This window comes from Anas acuta, chromosome 9 (assembly GCF_963932015.1).
Source record: "Anas acuta chromosome 9, bAnaAcu1.1, whole genome shotgun sequence".
NCBI lineage: Eukaryota > Metazoa > Chordata > Aves > Anseriformes > Anatidae > Anas > Anas acuta.
In genome coordinates this window covers 23,182,720-23,203,849 of record NC_088987.1, presented here as the reverse complement: position 1 = coordinate 23,203,849, position 21,130 = coordinate 23,182,720, and the positions used below count along the sequence as shown (strand labels likewise).

General features: G+C 38.4%; 1 long non-coding RNA gene across 2 annotated transcripts in view; it reads right to left on the bottom strand.

Annotated features, from left to right (window-relative positions):
* LOC137860988 (uncharacterized) overlaps positions 1-21,130 on the bottom strand; it is a 196,984-nt gene that overhangs the window by 45,006 nt on the left and 130,848 nt on the right. Inside the window, exons 1-2 of one of the 2 annotated variants that reach the window (XR_011099300.1) lie at positions 20,079-20,199; positions 18,372-18,441 (exon numbers count right to left, since the gene is read on the bottom strand). This is a non-coding gene — a long non-coding RNA (uncharacterized lncRNA). Of the gene's footprint in view, positions 1-18,371; positions 18,442-20,078; positions 20,200-21,130 lie in introns of those variants that run through there. The other variant, XR_011099299.1, reaches the window with a different exon arrangement.

Here is a 21,130-nt window from a genome sequence, read left to right as displayed (position 1 = left end):
TACATCAGTTAAAAAAGCTCAATTTAGGGAGCACTAATTTAAGAACTCTCAGCACAGACAGCACTTTTTTTAATAATTAAGAAGCCCAGCATCCAATTCAGTGCTTCTGGGAAGGTAACTAATCTGAAGACAATTGACATAAATTCTGCATTCACTTCCATATATTTCTTCATCATACACCCAAATTCAAGCTTCACTGTAAGTACCTAGAGGACATGTTATGAACAAACAATTGGAACTGTAATTCAAATCAGGATCTGGAGGGAAAAATATATGAAGATTTTCTGACCTTGATATTATTGTGAGTTAGTAGCCAAGAGAAATATTTATCTTTTTTTTGAATATATATTTCATATATTCAATAAAGCAGTTTTGATACAGATAAAAGACAGATCTCCCAAATGATGTCTTATTTAAAGAATAAATATAATACATATAAAATGAAGACATCTGTTTTATTCGACAGAGAAAAACAGAATTGAAAATGCATTAAAAACCAGTAGCAACAAATGCGTCCCACATATAAGTCTCAGCACAGTATGCAAACCTGTAACTGCCTAATATATATGTATTTTTTCTATTAGTTCCATTTCAACTTTATATATAGGCAACAGCTTACCAAAGTTTAAAAATCTGTCAGTAAACACAAGGAAACCTTTTTATTCAGCCTCACTGCCAAGATAGCATCAGTACCAGAGTTTTATATGATCCTCATCACAACATGGGATAAAAGAGTAGGCTGACTATCCTTGTAGTAAACAAAATCAAATCTTTTGCATGTTTTATATCCTACTGTCAGAAGAGGTATTTCAAGGTATTGCAATAAAATGCTCCAAGGATCAAAGAAGGTCCCCCCAAAACCTGCACAATCAGATACTAAATGTAGTATTTTTGCAGCATGACATCCAGACTGCCACTTAACTGGTAGATGAGTTAACAAAGCCCAGTGGAGAGATACACAGACTGCACTGGTATGCACCAAAATCCTGGTAGCAATGGCTGTGGACAAACATTGCACAGTACAAAAAAAAAAAAAAAAAAAAAAAAAAGTGAAACAGCATCTGCCCTTCTAAATCTAAATCTGCATCCCATTAAGCTTTCCAGATAACAGTGTGGTTAGAGTTTGCATCAATTTTGCCCCTTCACCTCTCTACACACATCCATGCCCATGCTTTACAGCAGATTCTGGTTTCCTGCCCTGGAGAATTTTGTAGCATTGATTAAGCATGGAATTTGATGCATGGACATTTGTTTTGCTTCATTTTTGCATGGGATGGATGATACCAACAATTTAGTTATGCAATAACCCTATTTCTGGTGAAAAACTGAGTTTGGTATTGTTGACTTCACTGGCTACACACAGTAGAGTGCACAGACTTCAAGATAACTGAGCACTTCCAGGCCACATACAGTAGCCCTAGCTCAGCATTACTTTGCTGCTAACATACAGGATAACATTACAGGCTTGCATCCTGCCCCAAATCTATCTTAACAGCTGTGCAGAGAGATTTCAAGAAAAATTCCAAACAATGTTATATACATAAGAGTGAACAGTGCTTACAGGTTTTATCAAGAGGCTAATGCTGAAGTTTATAAAGTACTCTCTGTGTGACAGTTTCCGTTTGTCAAAACCCCACTTTGAACAATTTTAGCAATAAAATGAAATCTAAAGAGGCATTTTTATTCCCCCCCTCCCCCCCCCCCCAGATATGCAACACAATTTACATATGAAGTAAACAGTATCTTTGACTGTTTGTAAAACTGCTCCCAGAGTATCTGATCAGCTTTGAAGCAATTCAGATTACAAGGGAAATCTCAGGTTTTATTTATATATATAATATATATATATTACATTATATATATTATAATATAATACATAAAGCATTATATTATACCATGTATATAATATATATTATTTATATTATATGTATTTATATATAATATATGATATAATATAATTTACATAATATTATATATATATAGTTATATTTTTTAATGTATTTCTATAAAGCCTTGATCTTACAATTACTCTGGCTTGGACTTCATCTTAAACACAAATATTTGCACTTAAGCTAATGACATTTGTCACATGTTTATCACTAAATACAGCTGTCAATGGCTGCAGGACTGGAAATTAAAATGGAACAGTTTTTTCATCAATGTTGGGCAACAATCCATTTATAACCCTGAGATGTTTTCTCAAAGCTCTCTGCAAGGGAAGAACTGCTGAGTGTCCCAGCTTTTGACCAGTCTAGACAGACATTACAGATTATCCAGGTGTGCAGACCTGACCTTTGTGTCTTCGTGACTCCAGATTTCACTGTACTTACTAAAGAAGCTGTAGATATAGAGAGAAGAAAATTTTAAAATATAAGTACCAGAACTATTTGTGTTTTCTCTTAATTTACATGACTTGAGATTTCTCATCTAACCTCATAAAACCTAGCTTGTTGGACAAGTTACGTGATACTTTTGTTCTCAGACTAGAGGACATACAACTATTTCTAAATTCTAAGTTTAAAAAACAAACAAACAAACAAAACCCACTAATATTTCATTTCACCACACTGAACTTTTCTGAAACTCTTCCGAATTACTCACCTGACACTACACATTATTTTTTTCATTAGAAGCTTTAAAATATCATAACAGATAGGACTACAAGAGAAAAGCTATCAAAAGAAGCAATACAGAGCATTCTGCAGAACCAGGTGAAATCAGACTGCAACTCACGATGCAGGTAGCAGCAATAATTGAACACAAATGCAGTTTCTGTAGACTTGCGTACATGTATATCTGACTCAATTTTTAACAGTTCTGCTACTTGTGTACATGTATATTTGACTCAATTTTCAACAGTTTTGCTATTTTATTGTTCTAAGCCAAAATTATTGTTAATTTTTTTTCAGAACAACCTTTTTTCCTTAAGATTGTTCTAACCCCCTAGAACTTTACATTTACCTAATGCTTTGCAGAGCCTATAGATAATTAATTCAATGTTATTAATAAGAAAACCATTAGAGTCTCAGACATTACTTTCCAGAGCAACTTGATACAGAACACTGTAATTATTAGGGCCTGAGGTGAAGCCTTCTTTCTAAAAATAGTATTGTTTTTGCATACCTGAGTAATTATTTAATTTGTTTAGTGACATTTGCATGTCACTATGCCTTGCAGTATTATAGCATAATTTGGAACATTATGAACTTTGTAGTTAATTGTTTCCAGCTCAATAGATGATGTATTCTGGACCATTGACTGTTGCACTGATACAAAAAATTATATCCCCTTCATGGCTACCAGTGGTAGTCATTGTCAGTTTGGGTTTTTTGTTTGCCTTTTATTTTTTTAATGCCAAAGATCATCTGTGAGGTTTACAAGATAACCATTTCTTGAGTAAGCATGTTTAGAAATTGTGCTTATTAGAAATTAGAAAAGTGCTTATTCTTTAAAGCGCTTTTTCAATTTTCACCATATAGTGTTTGGATTTTTTTTTTTTATTCTCATTTTTTGTAAAAAATTCCCTTATCATAAGTTGATAAGCTTATAAATCCTTATATATTAATTACTGTTATTCACAGAAAAATTTCAAGTGACTGACATAGAACGTCCTTACAGAATTTCTGGAGTGAAATACTGGTTCTCTTACCAATCTGATTCATGACTAGAAAGAATGATGTGATATTAAATCAGTGATAATCTTTACTTACAGCTTATTTTTAGAACACAAGAGTGGCTAAGTATTTACTGTGAACAGACATGAAAAACTACTGTGAAGTCAGGTAGATGGCAAAAGCTCAGGAATGTCTGTTTAGGTGACACAGAGATTTATCCCTTTTCAAATACATTTTATTCTTATTTTTCCACTAAATTAAGGTTTACCACATTGCTTTGTTTTACTAAGCCAATTTAAAGACAGTTGACAGGATTCTGTTTTGTCATCAATTAAAAGCATTAAAAAAAAAGAAGCCATTATCACATGTACATTCAAATTTCATATAAAAACTAACATAAACAACACTACTTTTCCAGTGATATCATTCATCAAACATAAGCAGGGAGAATATCAGTATATACACTGTGCTTTTTATAAAGAAGAAAAGCATGTCCTACCATGAAAAACTAAAAATAAGAATGCCTTCAAAGTACAGTAGACCCTTTGTCAGCACATCAGTAAGCATGAACAGCAACAGTTCTGCACTAGATCTGGCAAGAAAGTGGAATCACTTGCTGTGTTGAAAAGTTGCGGCGGTCTCTTTTGAGGCCTATTATTACAAAGCCTTAACCCTCAATAAGGCCAAAAAAGAACACTGCAGCGCAGCTAGCAGGTGTTATGCTTCTGAATTATTCCTACAATCAAAATGCTTGCAAAGCTACTGAAGAATGACAGCACAACATTTTGATCTATTTTCCCTTGTAGTCACTCTGTGAGGTAGCAAAAGACAATTATTTCTATTGCCAAGCAACAAGAAATAGAATGGGCAACCAAGTGAGCAAGGGCCTGACTTGGAGAGATGTAGAGGTGTATAAATGCTATGTAACCGGCTAAGCAGTTCAGGTATCTTGCAACCATCACAATTATAGGTGTATAGTATAGGTCCTTAGTAGTTTTATACTTAAGGGTTTTATTTGGTTGTTGTTGTCATTTTCTTTTTAATGTAAATAGTTCTGCATCTGCAACTGAAGGCAACTGTGTACATGGGAGGAAGAAGTGCCTTGTATAATATAAACCATATTTATTTTATATGACTGGTAGGGAAGACTTCCTAAGCCTCTGGTGCTGAGGCTTGTCTGCCTGGATGATCCAATGTATTCATTTATTACCAAGGAAATGACATTCTGTGACAGTCCTGAACCCTTCCTGATGTTAGCCAGGCTGCAGACAGACTGCAGCCTTGCTGTTAAAATGGATGGGACATTCTGAGTGACGTTCTCTGTGAACACAGGAGCTCTTTGCATATGGTTGCAAGGTTTATCTGCATACTAAGCCATGTCTTTCTTAATCAGATTCCTAGGTTTTGTAATGGATGCAGCAACATGAATTCCAGTGGACCTGTCCCATGAATGTATGGTAACCATACCTGTGTGTCTTCTCAACCCTCCTCACCTATGTAGCGCACAAAATAGACTGTGGGCATAAACATTAATAAAATGAGACTTCTAAATATCAAAAGACAGAGCTTTCTAAAAGGAAAGAAAAAAAGGCTATTTTACAGAAGCATATCATTATTCTCCTGGCTAAATCTGCACTAGTCAGATAAGGGAGTTATACTTCACTGTGCATAAACAGAGTTGAGGATTTCCATAGCATAAGGCAGGTCAGTGCTAATAACTCAACACAACTGAGCATCTGTTATCAGAAAAAAAAACCAGCCCATTTATTTACCCAAGGTTCTGGTTACAAATTACCTGCAAAATGACACTACACCAGAACTGTACAAAAATGTCAGTACGTACTGAGGAGGGGTATTAATGACATTAACACATATAGTACCACAGAATTTAAGATAACATATATCCATATCACTTAGGGATCCAAACAATTTCCATGGGAAGTCATAATCTCATTTTCTTTTTACATATGTGTATATTCAAAAATTTTGTACTAAAAGGCTGTCAGAAAAGATTTGTTTCTACATCTTCCCAACAATCTTTCTTAAAGGATTTTAATCAAAAAGAGAATTCCTTGGTTGCAAGTTGCTACCCAGAGATTAACACCTGACTTACTAATCAGAATAATGTCCCAAACCAACAAAAAGTTTAAATACAGCCAACCTGAGTCAGAATTTCTAAATTCTATCCCTGGTTCTGTCACTCTCTTAATGTTCAGTCATTATTAAGCCACTAAATTTCCCCACTCTACTGTATCTATATTTGTTCAGCACTCTCATCAAAGTCTGCAAATACCTTCCAGAAACACAATAAATGTTTGATTACCAACTGCAACACACACTTCCTCTCCTTGCTCTAATTTCAGCCTACAGTAATAAAACAGGAATACTAATCCCTTGTTAACAGTTTCAGGGTTATGGAGTTTAATTTATTAATGCCCATGAGGTTGCCTCAGATAGTCAAATAGAGAGAATGGAGAAATGCAAATATATTAGATCAGCAGGGTTACTTAAATAAACTACAGTCCCAATACCTAACTCAATAAATCTAATCAAAAAACTACTTAGTGGGAAAATGGTACAGCAGCCAAAGAACATTTATAAAAGCTTTTATTTTCACATGTCATTTTAGAAAAAGAATTGCACTGGCATTTACCTGTGCATATACAATGACAGTTATTTTCTTAATAATACTGCATACCCATGTTGCTGAATGCTTTGTGCATTTTCAAACTTACTCTCTCTTATCTAAATCAATTTGAAATACCTGTGATGATTATCTTTATCTTTCAGTACTCAGCACAAATGTTATTGCATTTTACAAAGTCATTAAGAGATGTTGCTAACTTAGATCAGCCAACTCTGTTTTTGAGGGTATTGGCAGGACTGCTCATAAATATAGAAAGGTTATTGTAACATCTGTCTGTATTTACCTATAAGAAAAAGATGGAGAAGATTGCAACATCCCAGAGTCATTGAAATTAATGATTGCTATGTAGCTAGTTAAATTACAATTACCTCAAAAACATGGCAGAAGAAAAGTTACGAAATAATAAGAGTGCTTTCTAAACTGATGCTTCTTCCTTAAAGCACACAGACACACACACGCCACAGAAACAGTAGAAAGACAGTTACAGGTACAGAAACTATACAGTGAGATATCCACATTCTTAATAAATAAATAAATAAATAAAATTTATCTCGAGAAGCATATGTGATAGAAAATATGAATCCTTTGTTAGTACAAGTGCTGTATACAAAATCAGCTGTGTGGTGGACAACGAATTCCCACCCTTCTCTCCACATGTAATTGTAGTGACGTTTGACTTGTTTAAGTAGCAACAGTAATTAAGGCTCAGCCTACCCTTCCACACACACAGCTGAGTTTTGGGTATACCACCAGATACACTGGGATGTACTTTAACTGACGAACACCTCCAGGAGCAACAGGGAACTCCCTCATGGCCAGGTCCTGACCGTGGCCTCGGACACCTCCTCCAGCCCCCAGCCGCTGCTGCTGCTCTGGGCTGCAGCCCCACACAGGTGAGGCCTGCAGCAAGGCTCCACTCCATGTTAGGGACGCTCTTCCTCGCTCCTCTTTGTGTTTGGAAAATATCCCATCAGTCATCTCTTTAAAAAGCGTTTACAGAACTAATTAAGTGGAAGCCACTACCAACCTTTGAATCCTAATTATTTGTGACAGCGTTCTAGAAACTTTTAACCAAGAAGACTGGAAAAGGGGGCTGTTAACAGAAACAGCCATGGTGCACTCCAGTGTTGCTTGCACCATTGGCTGCCTCTCCTGCCCACAGCAGACCCAGGAGTCTCTGTGCGGTGAAGATTCACCATGGTGCTTTCTCCTGCCACCTCCTCATAGCTCAGCCCAGGAAACAAGTTCAGGGGCCCTCTGCCCTGCTGACAGCCCTGCTGCAAGTAATGCTCCAACTGGGTTGTGCCTCATGCCAAGGACGGGCTGATCTTGCAACACAGGCACCAAAGAGCTAGATTTCCTCTCTGCTGTGGAAAACAAGATATTCCAGCAGCATCCCTGTTCTACCAAGCTCAGCATCCAGCCTGCTGTACAGCTGCATCAGGGAAATGAGCTCTAAAGCTGAGCAACCCAACAAAGAAGTGAAACCTCATTTTTGTAATTATGTACAGCAATTACACAGGAACCAAAATTTCTTTATGTCAGTGGACTGAGTAAAAGCCAGAAGGCTCCTTTATTCATTACTGCTTTCCAGTCGTTTCATACTTTGGTGAACAACTTGAAAGCTTTGAGAGAACAAACAACTGCAATTTCACTTTGAAAGGCTAAGCCCAAAGGGAACTGATGGCTGAGGCAAGAACTTTATTTTCTGAAAAATATACATTCCGTGAACTGTAATTAGAGCTGTGGGAATAATTGATTTGTCGGCCCACTAGCCAGAAGAAAAAAAGGGAAAAGAAATCATTTTTTGGTCATCGTTTCCTTTCTGTAACAGCATGTCAGCACAGAAATGACCAGAGTCAGGGACAACAGTTCCATTTGCACGGGGGGGCATTGCGAGACCTGCAGTGCCAGCTCACAGAAATGTTCTACTTGTGCCAAGCAAGGTGCAGAGAGGTGGCTTAGTTCTTATTGTTGACAGGCATTTGCAACTGAATTGAAGCCAAATCCGCCTCATGCTCAGTTACTAATAGTTTCTCAAGCGGTGTTAATGCATGGAGAACTGCATGTCCCAAATCTTCTCCTGCCCTTATTCCCCATGCTTCCCCCTGCACTGCCTGACTGCAGCTAGGATATTGCATGCTGCAGTCGATCAGAAGACAGTGGGCACCTCTACAAATCAAACTGTACCTCCCTCAGAAGAGAGGCAAAAAAGCCTATAAAATGAAAATACCAGATGTCATAGAAAAAGACAAAATGCAAGTGGCCATGACTTCTGTATGTGTCAATATCATCCCCAAATGTTCTCACTCTGCTCTCAATGCAACCAATTTCTTTCCAATGTTTAAATGTCAAACACAGCCAAAAGATGTGACAGACAATTTTCCTCAGTGTGAAGGAGGAGACTTTCAGGATAGTAACTAAATAAATACAAAGATCTCGGTCCTTGTCTCATTGCTTTTGTTATCAATATAACATGTAAACAGCAGACTATATAATCTTATAGATACTCTATACTAAACAATATTGATAATATAGACTACTGAAGCATATACTACTAATTGCAGTTAAATATCATAATAACAAAACACTCTGTGCTGAATTACATTAGAAGCAGGAGTTCTGGCACCCCTTCAGCCTTCCATAAAATTCTCTGTTCATCTTTTGACACCACCAGACACAGAAAGTCTTCTGGCTTAGCTTACATATAGCTTTAACTGTGCTTTACAGAAATGCAGAGGGAAAGAATCTTCAACTAAGTTCATATACTGTACAAGAAATAAAAGCATCGTTCTTAAATGCATTAGTACAATACAATACAATAGTACAAAAAAAAAAAAAAAAAAAAAAAAAAAAAAAAGCAAGCTCTGCAGAGGGCCAAACAAAAAGATTGTACAAAATGTCTTAGCACAACATTCAGTTATATCCTCTATCTTCAACATGGATTAAAAGCAGATAATGGACTTTTTTTGAGGTTGGAATAATTATTGCCAGGGTCACTTAAAACAAGGTAGGTAATTTATCCTAATCTTACAGAAGCCTGATGTTCAAAGTAATTTGAATTAGACATGGAAAATTTAAGTTTACTACCTAAATGTATTTTTCTAGTAGTTCTAGTCATCAAAGCATATAGATTATTGAAGATTATGGGTGTAGTTTTGTGGTCATATTAAAGGAAAGGATATCCAGGTATTTTGCAGAAATAATACAAAATCCTATTGCTTTTTGTTTGCTTGCTTTCTAATAAGGAGCTGGGGATTCACCCAGACCTGTAACAGAGGAATACAGGTAATAAGTTATAAAATGGCAAAACACTAGAAATAACACAGTGGGAAATTCCTAGAGCAAATGTAAGGGTTTGCCCAAAATATAGGAATTTTATCATAGCCTTTTCTGATCTCATTATATGCTTCATTGATTTTTCTTTATCTTGTGGAGGGAAGAGACTTTACAGGCAGCATCAAATCTAGAAAATATTTAGTAAAGATTTCTAGCATACACTCACTGGCAAAAAGGCAGCTTGTTCTAATCATGTCAGATATGAAGGTACTTATTCATTAAGCATGAGGTAAAAACAAAGTTTAAAAAAATCCATTTATTGGGTTCTTTATGCAAACATGTTCCCTTTTAAGTCATTTTATATTTTTAATTATATATAGCCCATGAATATAAAGAAATTCAATACTATTGTGAGTCTCTTACACCCAAAAATAACTCACCATATTGCCTAAATAAGTTTTTACTGAGTAAAATGTTAATAGGATATACTAACATATGCAAAAGTGCTGATACACATACTGCATCTGAACACAGTCCATGTCCATTTAATCCTACAGTTCACAAACAGAATCTGTTGAGATTTACCCAGCTCCACCTGGGGAAGGGTGATGGACAAGTGAAGAGCTTGTGGGTGAGAATTAAGGGGTGGGCTAGTATGGGGGACTGTTGTGAGGGTATACTACAGGTCACCAAATCAGGAGGAGGAGGTCAATGAGGCCTTCTACAAGCAGCTGGTAGTAGCCTCAGGATCATGGGCACTGGTTCTCACGGGGGACTTCAATTTTCCAGACATCTGTTGGGTAAGCAACTTGGCCAGGCACGCCCAGTCCAAAGGGTTCCTACAATGCATTGAAGACTAAGTTGACGAGGAGGGGGGTGCTCCTGGACCTTGTCCTTACCAACAGGGATGGGCTTTTTAGGGGTGTGAAGGTTGGGGGCAGCTTGGGATGCAGCAACCTTGAGATGGTGGAGTTCAAGATGGAACTTGGTGGAAGAAGTAAGGCTAAAAGCAGGATTGCAACCCTGGACTTTCAGACAGCCAACTTTGACCTCTTCTGGGACCTGCTTGGGAGTATATCTCATGGGCTAGGTTGATAGAAGGCAAGGGTGCATGTGAGAGCTGGGCTACATTTAAACAGCACTTCTTCCAAGCTCAGGATCGGTGCATCCCTAAGAGTAGGAAATTGGGAAAGGGGGACAGGAAACCTGTGTGGATGAGCAAGGAGCTCATCAATAAGATCAAAAGGAAGAAGAAGGTTTATGAAATGTGGAAAAAGGGCCTGTCCTCTTGGGAGGAGTATAGAAGTGTTGTCAGGGCCTGCAGGGATGCGACAAGGAAGGCTAAAGCCCACCTAGAGATGAGGCTTGCAAAAGAGATAAAAGATAATAAGTTGTTTTTTTTTTGTTTTTTTTTTTTTTGTTTTTTTGTTAAGTATATAAACAGTAAAAGGAAGACTAGGGATAATGTGGGTCCCTTGCTGAACGAGGGGGGTGTCCTGGTAATGGGAGACGCTGAGAAGGCAGATATACTGAATGCTTTCTTTGCTTCAGTCTTTGCTTCAAGGACTCCCTCCTGGGACTCCTCAACCCTGCAGGGAGGAGAAAGAGTCTGGGAAGTGGAGATCTCCCCCCTTGTTGACAAGGAAGTGGTTCGGGAACGTCTGAGTGGGCTCAACACACACAAATCCATGGGTCCCGATGGGATGCATCCACATGTGCTAAGGGAGTTGGCAAAGGTGATTGCTGAACTGCTCTCTATCATCTTTGAAAGGTCCTGGAGAAGAGGAGAGGTGTCTGAAGATTGGAGGATAGCCAATGTCCCTCCAGTCTTCAAGAAGGGCAAGAAGGAGGATCTGGGAAACTACGGGACAGTCAGTCTCACCTCTGTCACTGGAAAGGTGTTGGAACAGCTTTATCTGGATGCCATCTCCAAGCAATTAGAAGAGAAGGAGGTTATGAGGAGTAGTTAGCATGGATTCACCAAGGGGAAGATGTGCTCGACCAACCTCATTGCCTTCTATGATGGCATCACCAGCTGGATAGATGAGGAGAGAGCAGTGGATCTACTTTGACTTTAGCAAGGCTTCAATACTGTCTCCCATGACATCTTGATAGCAAAGCTGAGAAAGTGTGGGATAGAGGAGTGGACAGTAAGGTGGGTTGAGAACTGGCTGACTGGCCGAGCTCAGAGGGTGGTGATCGGAGGTGCAGAGTCTGGCTGGAGACCTATAACTAGCGGTGTTCCCCAGGCATCGGTGCTGGGTTCAGTCTTGTTCAACATCTTCATCAATGACCTTGATGAGGGAATAGTGTCTGCCCTCAGCAAGTACGCTGATGACACTAAGCTGGGAGGAGTGGCTGACACACCAGAAGGCTGTGCTGCCATTCAGTGAGACCTGGACAGGCTAGAGAGATGGGTAGAAAGAAACCAAATGAGGTTTAACAAGAGCAAGTGTAGAGTCCTGCACCTGGGAAGGAAAAACCACATGTATCTGTACAGGCTGGGGGATGACCTGCGGGAGAGGAGCTCTGAGGAGAAGGACCTGGGGATCCTGGTGGTCGTCAGGTTGACCATGAGCGAGCAGTGTGCCCTGGTGGCCAAGAGGGCCAATGGGATCCTGGCGTGCATTAAAAGGAGCATGGCCAGCAGGTCAAGGGAGGTGATCCTCCTCCTCTACTCTGCCCTGGTCAGGCCTCACCTGGAGTAATGTGTCCAGTTCTGGGCTCCCCAGTACAAAAAAGACAAGGACCTCCTGGAAAGAGTCCAGTGGAGGGCCACAAAGATGATACAGCGCCTGGAACATCTTCCTTATGAGGAAAGGCTGAGAGACCTGGGTCTGTTCAGTCTGGAGAAAAGAATACTGAGAGGGGATCTCATCAATGTGTATAAATACCTGAGGTGTGGGAGACAGAGGGATTTGGCCAACCTCTTTTCAGTGGTTTGTGGGGACAGGACAAGGGGCAATGGCCAAAAAACATATCACAGGAAGCTCTGCACCAACATGCAAAAGAACTTCTTCACGGTGAAGGTGATGGAACACTGGGACAGGCTGCCCAGGGAGGTTGTGGAGTCTCCTTCTCTGGAGATATTTAAGGCCCGTCTGGATGCCTGCCTGGGCAGCCTGCTGTAATGCAGCGGGGTTGGACCCCATGATCTTTCGAGGTCTCTTCCAACCCCTTAAATTCTGTGATTCTGTGAGATTAAAAAATGAATGGCATCTAAAATTTTGCATGAACTCTTCTTGCAGTACAGAGGTAATATTTCCACTGATTGGTCTGGTAGGACCCCATTAATCTCACATAACCATTTAATGGCACAGGAGGCTGCAGGGAATTTGGCCCAAACAATGATGAATTGCTCTGATCCAGGGGGACTAAGCTCCCTGCCCACAACACAGTAAAACAGATCTCACTATTACATTGGCCCTTGGGTTTTAATAGTATTTGTGCTGATCCCCCATACTTTGTGGGAAGGAGCACGCCTCCTCATCCAAGGACTATTTACTCTATTTTTGAGCACAGGGACTCTGGAGACTGCCCACAGAGCTACAGATTGGGTAATTCTTACATGGAACAGGAAATAATGTCAGTCTTCAGTCAGATGCTGTGTTAAACCATCACATGCACTAGATTTCCACCTAGCAGTATTAAAAAAAAATAAAAAAGAAAAAAAGTGACTGAATCTATCTGCAGACCCTAGATAATAGTAGGTGGCTAGGAAACGCTATAAATATAGGAAAGATCTCCTAAATTATGAATTAAAGACATTGTTTTCAGGTGTGACAAGTTAAGACAGGAAAGTATCAAGAAGTGTCCTAGAAAAAATAGTCTGTATTTGATGCCATTCAAAGGACGGAAAGTGTTACAGAAGGGGTGACTTGTTGAAGAAGATGTCTCTTACTGCTTTGTCTATCATGGGCCACCACTAGCTGAGGATGAAGAGGAAAGAGAAGACTGTGGGAGGGTTAAACAATGAAGAATTGCACTAACCTGGTAGAGTTCAGTGTTTCCCAAGCTTTTCTCATGCTAATGTATGTTGCAGACAAAAGTCTAAGCAGTATTCTAACGTGTTCCGACTGTCTCCCTAGAGCTCAAGCTCTTACCGAGCTACTCCCACTGTGCAACGTCTTCTCCTTGAGGTAAGACTGGTGCAACATCATCTTTGCTCTATGTGTTCAAACTGCCGATACTGACCTTCATACTACATTTACTTTGACAATACTGACTGCATACATACGCTGGGTCTGCCACCTCTTGTGACATGAAGCGTAAGTTGCTTGTTTACACTTACACCGCAAGACTAACCTGCATCCAACTCCATTTATGTCTGAAGGACTGACTCCTCTTCTGTGATGCCATCCCCATTCCCACTTTTTTTTTTTCCAAGGAAAGATAAAAACAAAGCTTGTAAATATGCTGATTTATTCACAGAAATATATGCTGTCTTACACAGTGAACCTGTCCTATATGGCACCATAACTTCAGATGAGTGTCTGAACATATTGCCATACCTGTGAATGACATTGATTCATGCAAGTCCATAATCACATGGTGACTGAGAGTAAAAATGCAATGTGTTTTGAACTACAAAGATCTTTTATTACTTCTACCTCACAATATCCATCTATTAGCATGGAAGTGTACAGGGAATTCAAGATGTTTTAAGTCTCTGACACTAGTATAAAAATAGATAAAATCAATCAGACCTGTCTCAGATAACTTTTCATTTCTAACTTCAGTGACTTGAAAGTGTCACAGAAAGGCAACAGCATTTAAAGACTGGAATAAAGACTGGCTAAAAAATATTTAAGCTGCTTCTTAGGTGAAACAATGGCAATTGTATGGAAAACTCAATAGAGTTGAAAATGGCCCAGTAAAATACTACATTTTATAATTTAGCAAAGAAGACTTTCTGAGATCTAGTTTTTGTCAGTTGATCCATCATTTTCTGCTGTTCAGAAAACACACAGGTTCTTGAGAACCATGTCTAAAAATAATTTAAAAATGCATACAATTTTTTTTCACTTTCGTTTGCTGTCTTCTGATTTCTCCAACTTTTCTTCTTAAAACAGCAACTGCTCCCCAGTCAACTGCTTGGGTTTCATGCAGCTTACCTTCTAATTAATATACATTGCAGCTTGAAAGCTGGTATGAGATGCACACTCTTCTGTGTGTTGAACATACACTAAGAGACATTGATAGAAAAAGCACTTGGGCCAATAACTTCCACAGTGTTTAAAAATATAAAATGGCCATTATGATTAAATGATTTTATTTCACTTCAAGTTTTTTTCTTTTGCTTTTGTCTTGCTGCTGATCCAGCAAGTTTATCTCATTTTATTATTTTTAACAGATCAGTCTCAAAACTTTCCTGAGTGTTAATGTCCATACCATTAAACAGAAATCTGCTTTTTCCCAGGTATTCAGCTCTACTGTTTAAATGACAATATAATTCAAAGCCTGTAACAGGGTGGAAAGTGTGCACAAGAAAATTTACAAGAATAGTGTCTATACATGAGTATTGTCCAAAACTGTGGACTCTTTTTCACCTACCTGTTTCTTCACTTAATCCAAACAGTTGTTACTGGAAAAGTCCCTGAAACCCTGTCTTTAAATACCGCAGTAGGTCTTCTAAAATATTTGAAGTTTTGTCTTGCTCGTGACATACATTTTCTGTTTCCTTCTCTCCACTAGGGCATAATACAGGTGCCATTCATTCTTTACACTTGCTTTTCTATTGTGAGGAAATGCTCTACTGAAAAGATTTATCCTGATCAGTATTTGAGCAGAATGAGAGAGAAAAACATTGAAGAGTCATGTAACTCATGGTAGGAACACCGTACCTAAGCTAAGAACCAGGTTTGCTTACCTACAGAAAAAGCAGTAGAAGTTTGATCATACTACAGGTATGAAACAATTTCATACAGACATCTGAAATTTGAAACTCATTACATTTTTGTTCCCTTTCAAGTTCAAGTTCTGACTTGTTTTAATGCTGTTTTCTTTTTTTTTTTTTTAATTTTCTTTTATTTATTTATTTTTAACCCAAAGTTTGTAGAGCCAAGTGTCATTTCTATACACTGCAATATCCTCTCAGACAGCAGTAGTTCTTTAGCCTCCAGCACTCTGAGGGTGGATGACCTCCTCCATAATATAAAGATAGCTTCTGCAAGCCATTACTTTTTAGTAGAGAATAAAGTTACTTGGTGGTTGAGAAAGAATTACTGTCTGCCATGGAGATGGCTGCTGGGTGGTTAAAGTTCTTTGACACTAAAGAACATACGTTTTAAATAGAATTCACTATGCAGTAAGTAATTTGTGGATATTTGATCAGGCTTTTACAGAAAATACTGTATAAAATATTTCTATTCTTGTGATATAGACTGACTGTTGTACACCTTTCAATCAATTTTGCATAATGCTAATCTTAAGGGTAGCTCAGTATGAACTAAGCATGGCAATTTTACTCCAAACCCCTGATCTCTATTATTCTAAGAAGCTGAAAAATCAAAATGACCAAGAAGAATTTGCCTTGTGTGTCTATTTATGCACTGACAACATTTGCTTACTGAGATAAGAAAACATTGCTGATCTCCAACAGCTTTCCATTTGTTCACAGGTTAAAGATTAAACAGGATATGCATTTGAACAAATGTGTCATATGGTTTCCTTAAACACGCATCCATGAGTAGAAAGCTCTTGCACCATTTACTTCAATTATAGCAATCTCTTGAATGTACTTCTAGAGCAAAATCAAGGGGGATATAGGGACAACAATCAAACATTTAGTTGTTGCTACATACAGATCATTAAGCTTTAAAGGTTTATTTATATATGTTTATAAATTTATGTATATATGTATATATATGAGTGATTGCTTCAGGAATTTTAGCAGGCCTTACTTTCTTTGCAACTGATGCATTTTTATGACATATTTTGTTATAAATAAAGTTTCAGTATGAGGTACACTAACTTGTTTGTATTTTAAATTTTTGTTCCAAAGTAGCTCAAATAATCTTGGATAGCAAGATGGATACCCCTGGCAGCAGGCTCCTGTAGCTTGGACAAATTGCAGAATACTGCAGTCAAGTCCAGGAATTATTTACACCAATATTCCTGATACATGGTATATTCCTTGTCTATCCAAGTTAAGCCATTAATTCTGGTAGGCATTCTGAGGAACAAACTCAATTGCAGCATCTCATCTGATCTGAGGGGTTGTATTCTCTTCAGAAAAACTGCTACAGATCAGTGCTATGTGTAAATCAGAACTCCGTACAGGAATATATCACAACACGAGGCAGCTATTCCCTGTGGGGGAGATCTTTAAAAGTTCTAAATTTATCTAAGCAGCAAAAGATGACAAAAAAGATAATAGGTGTGAGTTGGCAAGGACAAGATCAAAAGTCAAACACAGCAATAAAGTTTATCTATGGTATGGAGACATATTAAAGCAGCATGCGATGAATCCTGTATGGTCTCTTGCTGTGATTCAGTAATGACTGTATAAACTACTACTAACAGATTATTTTAATTTAAAAGATAATTAAGCAAGCAAAGAGTTTCAAAAGAAAGAAAGAAAAAAGAAATATGTTTTGAGGAGAAAAGTACTTTGATGTTACACGTTCTCCTAGCACATCTCACAAAACCTCTAAAACCTTAAATTAAATAAGAAAAATATACTTATTTCAACAAGGAATAAAAATGTCTTTTCTCCAGCATCATTAAAAAAAAAAAAAATCCCCTCCATTTCAATCAGACAACTTTTTCACCTCTGTGACAAAGACCACTATAGCTTGTGCTGTCCTTTAATATAGCTGAAATAGAAACAAAATTTTGTCCCAGATGAAACTTTATCAAATTTAAGAACTGTGATTTTGGTTTAAACCTAGACTCTAATACATGCTTACAAGCAATTACCCTGATATGAAGAGGAAAACAGCAAGTATCCCAAAGTGATGGGATTTCCTTCCTTAATCTTTGAGAGTAGTGAGGCAAGAAAAATTCTATCCTGCAGTGCCTCCAGGTATAACAATCCCCCTGCTAAATCTTCTAAACCTGTCACAGCCAGAACTAATCTCACATCTTCCTGCCAATAATTTCCTATGATTTCAATCTAGTAGACATTTTAACACTTTCAGTTAAAGGAATGAAAAGTTAGGAGAGTTTAAAAAATGTGGAAGGTGATGAAAACAAATTAAAGACTAACAATTCATAAAAACTTTGCTTATTTATCATTTGCCTGAATTAAGTTTTTATTTTTATTTATTTTTATTTTTTTTAGTTATTTTACTTGATCCACTTACTTCACCTTTGACACAAACAGAACACTTCTTGCCACCTGAAAATACACTAGGAATAGCTGATGGAAAGAGCCCTGTCATCCCAGACAGTCATTCTGCTACTGAGAAAAGTACTGCAGGCCACAAGTATGGAACAAAATCTTCTGAGATGTCATGTATCTTATGAACAGTTTTAATTCACTTTAACATGACAATAAACACAGTTGAAATATGTGCATATGTAAATATTCTTACTAACAAGGCCTTAACTTTGCATTTTTACCTCAGGTTCTGCCTGATAAACTCTGAAAGCTGATTTGCATAAACTCACTGTTGGAATGCTTGAACATCCTTTTTTCATTTTTTATTCATATTTGCTGACAACCCCTCTTATTTTAAGGACAAAAAAATTATGTAAAAGATAACCTCAAACAAGGTAAACGTAATTAATGAAGCACTTGGTTATTTGGGAGTTGGTTTTGTAATCATAAGGTTCAACATTAAAGTAGATCTATAACGTTGCATGTGATCAAAACAGCGATAGCTTACCTTGTTTGGGCTTGAGTTTCACTTCTGCTCTGCCTTGGCTGAAGCACAGTGCACATAGCCTCATGGGTATCTGCAATATCCATTTAACAGATTCGGTTAGCGGAACAGAGAATGAACGTGCCCCCTTATTTTTTAAATATTTTGATGAAATGTGAATTGATTATCACATTTGCAGAAGTTCAAAGTCACATCCATAAGTTACGGAGTAAAATTCTGCTTTTACCATATGTGCCCAACTGAACAGCCCTTCTTACTCTTGGGTGTGAGGACAGGCAATAGTGTGCTAGCAGCTTACATAAATACCAAAATCACATGCAGAATTTCCTAGGCGGTGGAAGTTAGCCACTTCCCAGGAAGAACGGCTGTGCTGGTACACATTGCTGTCTCCAGCACTGAAAAGAAAGTGCAGAGACAAGAGGAGACAAACTTTCATTTCTTTGCTGCATCAGGAGCAGGCAGCAAACAGCTCTCTCCACGTATAAACTGAGACCTATGAGTTGGGGCAGCAGCAGGTTGCTTAAGCCTAAGCCTGCTCAGCATTTTGTTACTTGGCAGCACAACTGACCTGTCCTGCCTCAAGGATGCTCTGCAGAACAGGCTGTGATGGGGAGCAGTGGGAAGCCTGGAGAGACCAGCAGTACCCCAGGAAATAAATAACACTGCTAGGAAATAGAACAGCAGTGGAGTACTGCAGGGGTAGAAGGGGTGTCTTGCTTTCTTTCTTTCACTTTCCCTTCCAAGGGCTGACCTCTCTACATCTGCCATTTTTGTCCCCCTTTAAAAGAACCAGGGCATCCCCTGCAACATCCAACTCCTGCAAAAAAACTCATCCTCATTCCTTCCCTCCTATCTTCTGTCCCTCTTTACACCTACAATTTCTCCTATGCCTCTGTCTTTCTGATCATATAAACTAGAAACAGATCAGGATCTTGGGACCCTGCAGTGAAATTCATGCCATGTACCTTTCTTCTGCTATTCCTACCCTTCTGAGTTACATTTAAGCTGAAGGCTATTTAGTACTGTCATTTCCTTTTTCATGCATCTACGGTCGAACAGTATAGTGGTAAACACTAGGAAGCTTAAATTTCATACATACCTCCCTCTAGCTGCTATTTAAAAAAGTACTTCCTGAATCTAACAGGAGCTTAATTTTTAAAGTAGTACAATGAGAAAACTCTTTGCTTGTCTTCAACATTTTAATGGCAAAATTCATCAACAGACACATATTGCATGCCCTGGGAGTCACAGACAGTATGCTACAAGAGATGAACGTAACAATCCTTCCCACTTCTAGATATATTAATAACAATTTAAACCAAGATCAAAACATTTACAAGCCAGCCTCTCCATCGACATACTTGAGTACAGAAATATTTCTAAAAGTTGTACAAGTTTGTCTGTGAGATGCCATAGCTTGGTCTTCAGAGAGAACACCAGGCCATGTACCTTCTCTGTAGCTACCGTTGTTTGAAGACTATCTCAAGTCCTAATCATTCCCTCCCATACTGCCTGTTGTTTTTTGTTGTTGTTGTTTTTTTTTCTTTTGATTCTTTTTTTTTTTCTTTACTTGTTTGTTTTGGTATTTGTTTGTTTGTTTTGTCATCTGCCTTTCTCTTATCCTACTGTAACTGGTTAGACTTTTTTATTTATTTGTTTGATTAAAAAAAAAAAAAGAAGAAGAAGAAGAAGTGAACCCAAGTTGTATACCATATCCCTGCCTTCAGCTCTGGGACAGCTTTGGATGGTGATGATAGGAGGGGCTTTTCTTGTATGCTCATACAAGAGCATATAGCCGATAGCTGCAGGTGTTGTTATTCAGCTACTTAATTTTAGGTTGCCCTGGATCCTGCAAATGCCCTGTGAATTGGAGGTTTAGACAGCTGAGTTACCCAAATTTACCCTGCAATTAACAAATGAGAAAGTGGAGGTCTAATTAACGCTAGGATAGTCAGTTGGTCTTATGCATGTTCATTAGCAAACTCTCTCTGTTCAGGACCTCACGTAGCATGTTGTAAAACCTGCAGCACTGTATTCCAACAGGAAAGAAAGCAAAGGAAAACAAAACACAAGAAAATCCACCCATGCAGGCATTTTTGTTTTTCCCATCAAGCTACACAGTGGTAACTAAAAGCATTGATGTGTGTGCATGACTAACATTGCAGAGAAGCAAAATGGTGATTGAAAGAACTGGCACCAGTTAATGCCACTTGGTTAGCCTCTCAGAGCAGGTGTGATACTGCACAAACATCAGACCTGCTTGCTGTAGCTTTGGAGGAAGAATAACACCAGAAGAGGCTGCTGCTTAGTTCACATACACAGACAGAATCCCTGTGACCTGCCTTAACTTTACAAATGCAGTTTAACTTTTCACTACCATTTTACGTGCTATAGAAGCTAACAAAAATATAGATATGCTGGCTTCAGACACCCAAAACCCCTTTTCCTAGAAAAGATCACTTGAACTACTGCCCGTTGCAGCACTACCACCAGTATGCCAAACGCACCCTGGATCTTCTTAGAGAAGCCCCAGTCCAGCAGGCAGCATCTCAGTTGTTCTGACCTGATTTATCTGATCAGGTGCCAAAAAGGTGAATATCAGACCTAGGCTTCTTCCCCAGCCAACTAGGATGACAGCATTGCTCATTCCTCTAGCCAAAACACTGAGGCATCACTGGGGAAACACACATTCAGAGCATGCGAGTCCCAGAGCATGGGAAGGATGTCTTCATAGCTGGAAATGACCAAGTCCTAATGAGGAG